Consider the following 5,099-nt stretch of genomic DNA (forward strand, 5'->3'; position numbering starts at 1 on the left):
AGGAAGAAAGACAAGGAGAATGATGCGGATTTCTGATTTAGGAAACCTACCAAGTTTTTTATTTTTTATTTTTTTTATTTTTTTTTACTGAACTAAGTTGGGTTTGGACTTTAGGAAAAGAGGATTAGAGTTTATTTGTTTTCGTTATTTGTTCTCGTTATTTGTAGTTGGGCTTGTGATGGGATTGGGCTTTGCCCGAGGAGGTGTATGGTGGTGTAATTTTCTCTTTCTAGTTCATTAATAAAATACCCCATTTGATTAAAAAAAAAAATCTGATAGTTACTTAGATGTGCATTTTTTTGCTAAGCAAGTAAAAGGATGAAAGTAATGAACCAAAAAACCAATTACTAAAGTTAAACAAGGTTCAAAACCACTCAAATCTGAAATCACAAAATGAGGGAAATGCAACACTTCGAATTACAAACAACTTTATTTTAAAAAAAAAACAAACATCACCATGATTCCATAACTAAAAACATCTGAACATTATTCCCTCCGAGTGATATTCTTAGAAAAGGATTGACGAAAAGTTACTCAACCGAAAAACAACACTAATTCTGCATAAATAAAGACTTGTTTTTTTTGTACTTTTAGAATTCGGAGAGATTTAATTATGATAATAGAAAATCAAAGAGAATGAAAATCGTAGCTTTGTAAGGTTTTGCAATACAAGACCAAGAAATGAGTTTGATAGAATATAATAGTAATGGGGGCGGCAAAATGGGTTACTGCAACAACTCACAATTTCACAATACTAACTCAGATATATATTAGTAATATGTTTTACTAAATACAATAAAACACAACAAAGGCAATTGCAAGGAATTACAAAACAGAAAAATACACTTGAAAATTGAACTAGAAATTTAAAAGGAGACGAGAATATTCAATATCATAATTAATTAACTTCCTTATCCCTTCCTACCCAAGTTCTCAAACTCCGATACCAATTTCATTACTAACTCTGGCCTTGCTCGCGTGACTTTCTTCCTTCTCAAAAGTAATCATCCAACCTTTTAGGTGAAATTACATTTCTAGTACTCTACGCGGCTTGCCAATGCATAAATCACTCATCAAGATTTGGAATCCTAGAGGCAACACCAATATCCTTATCACCTTTCACATTGTTGATTGTGTTGCCTATAGGATTGATGGGGTTTTTTCCCTTTGAAGAGTTGTCCACCATCGAAATGACGTTTCCAATTCCATGTCCTAGAGATGTAGCATTTATGTTATCTTCTCCGGTATTTGAAGATCTTCGCACAAGAAAAGGATAATCACTTGTACATCCACTTGCAAAATCTTCCCAAACACAAGCCAAAAGATAATTATTTTGAAGAAGGAGATGACTTCTATCACTATTTCTAGCATTCAGATCACTAGGTTCATTCCTAGCACGAGACAAAATATTATTTTGTGGAGGATTAAAGAAACGACTTGTTTCACTTGTCATATTTTCACTGCCTAAAGATTGATGAGCGCACTTCTGTTCGGAACTCAAGGAAGTTCTGCTACTCATCTCTCCATCAGTTAGAGCATCAACATCATTAAGCACATCAGGGAACTTACTCTGGAAAGACTAGAAAGATAATACAAAAAGTAGTCAGAGAATGGAAAAAAAATTATTAAGGATATTCAAGTTTCACCGAAAATCTTCTTTTGGAGAAGGCATATAAACACACAAATACTTAATGCTACTATGAAAAAGATTTTGTATTGCAATTAAAAATGAATAACCCTAGCTTGGAAGATTTGATCCGATCTTTACTGATGAAGAAGACAAGGGGAAATCAATGAACACAAATGACTAAATACAAAAGATGAAGCTATCTTGTTTAATAATTGAGCCAATTAATTTTTAGCACACTAATTTAATTTTTTTTTAAGTAGTGCATGTTCTAGAAATTCTAGTCTCGCCTTTGATAAGGTACCCTTTACAAGTCAAGGAGGAGCCAAAGTATATCCATATCAAGAATCAATATGCAGAACGAAATACCAGTACAACAACTGGCTCTTATTTAATTGTATTTGGCTTGAACCATAATAATTTCTCAACATAAAAAATATTAATCTTAAACCACAAGGTAGATGAAAAAAGAACTGATCAAAGCACACGTTAGAAATTGAAAAAAAATACACAAATCAAATTAAAGCATACACTAGAGATTGAAAAAAAGGAACATAAATCAAAGCAAGAAAGATTTATTGTCAATTTTACCATAGCCTTACAACATTTTAAAAAATTGCTAGTGCAGCAGAATAAATGTTGAAAGAATTCAATTTTTTTTCCTACCATTTTCAAGTATTTCAGATGCAGTGCTCCAACACTGAATACCAAGTATCAAGCTTTATGAATGATAAGATCTGTCGCTTCAAAAATCAAAGAAAAAAATGAAAATAAAATAATTAGAACAAATTATGGGAACCTGATAAAAAATAATGTAAAAAAAAAAAGAGAATCTCACTCCGAACCCGAAAACTCAATTATCAAAATACCACCAAACATAGCACCAAAAATATTGAAGAATAAAAATAAATAATAAATAAATGATTCTCACATGTAGATATGCTAAGTTCATAATTATCACTAAAATTATTTGTCTAAAATAAGTAAATAAACAAAAAAATTACTTCCTTTTTTTGATAATTTAAAACTTTTAAACGAGAAAGTTCCTATGATACATTTGTTAGAAAGAAGAGATTTAAAAACAAAGAAAGAACAGATTATCTCTGGTGAATTCTATGTGATTAATTCCGGCATAATTAATGAATTAAGCAAATTGAAGGAGTTTTTGGCATAGTAGTTCACCTCAATCGTAGCTCACTAATGAATTCTTCAGAGTAAATTTCGGCCAAATCAATTAGAGAGGGTTTTTAGTTCAATGTTTTGCTAGATTCTCAAACACTGAAATTTGACAAGTGAGAGAAAGAGAAAGCTCATAAGTGTGATGAGTGATTCTATACAATGCGGTTTACGAAAAAAATATATGTTATGTCTAGTTGAATTGACTGTGTTATGTCACGAGTGTCTTGTTAAACAATCTTAAATGAAATGTCATAATTAGTAGTTGTTTACTGGGCCCGCTAGAATGGAATAAACGATAAAAAACATTGATTAATTAAATTTATGGTCAAAGGTTAGTAAATAGAATATTATTCATATATATACTTTCTTTGTCCTAAATTATTTGATCACATTTATTTTGAGAATTCAATTTTATTTATCAATAGTGTTAAAAGTATTTACATGGTCAAACATGATTTAAGATTTCAATAATTTACATTATTAATAAGCGGAGAAACCTAATATTAACTTTGAATGACACCACTAATGGACAATTATTAATAATTAAGGAATTTTAGATGTAAACAAATAAAATTTAACATAAAAGGGTTGAGATTCTAATGACACAACAATATTATGATAAAGATTAGGTGTATTTGGTGTTTATACCAACTCTAAAAATACATGAAACATATCATAACTTACATTTTTACTGCTAATAATGATTAATTAATAAATATTATATCTTTAATTTTGACTTAATCAAAATAAAGTAGTATCATTTAATGTAAATATCGAAAATTCCATGATATTGTTATTGTATGATTTTAATTTCGATATCACGTTTTGTAACAAATTATTATGTCTTATAATCAATGTCTCTTGCAACTACTCCCTCATAGGAGTATTCATAAATAGATAAAAAAAATCAAATCAATCTATCGAAGTAGAAATAAAACTAAAAAAAATTGAAATATTTTCAAAATAAATTTATTCATATATACTTATTCTATTCTAAATTACCTGATCACACTTATTTCGAAAATTTAAATTTAAATTCAATTTTTCTTCATTAACTTTTCACAGATTTAGTTTTTTTTTTCACGTATGCTCATTTTATCCTAAATTGCTTGATCACGCGTGGTTTCATAATTTAAATTTTCTTCACTAACAGTTTTTAAATTAAGTAAATACTTTTTTTTTTTCTATATATGCTCATTCATCCTAAACTAGTGTTTGTCGCTCCTGCAACCATAGGCTGGGGAGAGGATGCCGTTGTCACGGATTTTCGTTCATTACTTAAAATTTAAATATATATTTTTTCTCTTCAATATGTGCATTCTACATAGACCTCTATTCTCGAGAAATGACTGCAAAGTGAAATTTTCGAACACACTACCAATCGATATAGTGGAAGTTACTCTACTATTACACGCCTTGAATGTGTGCTTTTCTAGTAAAACGAGTTTGTTGATATTAAATGCAAACTGTTTTTTTTTTAAAAAATTTAGTCAAACCCTCTCTATGACAGTCTTATTTGTTATAAAATCTTTTGTCTTTTATGAGACTGACTGTTATACACGTATGATAACATTATATTTAAATCTTATTTTCAATTTTATAGTTAAAGTAAATATGCTCCAAAAAATCATGTATTCTTTTATAACTGCTCCTAGTTGGTGCATTGGCATGAAAAGGACAAGTTTGAAACTCTCACTAAGCAGAGACATGATAGTTACTTAGATGTGCATATTTCTGCTAAACAAGTAAAATGATGAAATTAATGAACCAAAAACCCAATCACTAAAGTAAAACAAGTTAAAAACCACTCAAATCTGAAATCACAAAATAGGGAAATGCAACACTTTAAAGTACAAACAAATTTATTTAAAAAAACAATATACAACACCATGATTCCGTAACTAAAAATATCATCACTAGTGGACACTATTCTCTCCGAGTGATATTCTTAGAAGGATTGACGAAAAGTTAATCAATTGAGAAACAACACTAATTCTACATAAATAAAGACTTGTTTTTTGTACTTCTGAAATTTGGAGAGGCTTAATTTTGATATGAGAAAAGCAAAGAGAATGGATGATAATAAATGCAACTTTGTAAGGTCTCACAATACAAGACCAATAAATAAGTTTGTGAGAATACAATAGTAATAGGGGCAACAAAATGGGTTACTGCAACAACTTACAATTTCACAATACAAGGATATATATTAGTAATATGTTTTACTGAATACAATAAGACGCAACAAAGGCAATTGCAGGGAACAACATTACATGAAAATACACTTGAAAAC

This window comes from Solanum stenotomum, chromosome 2 (assembly GCF_019186545.1).
Source record: "Solanum stenotomum isolate F172 chromosome 2, ASM1918654v1, whole genome shotgun sequence".
Classification (NCBI taxonomy): Eukaryota; Viridiplantae; Streptophyta; class Magnoliopsida; order Solanales; family Solanaceae; genus Solanum; species Solanum stenotomum.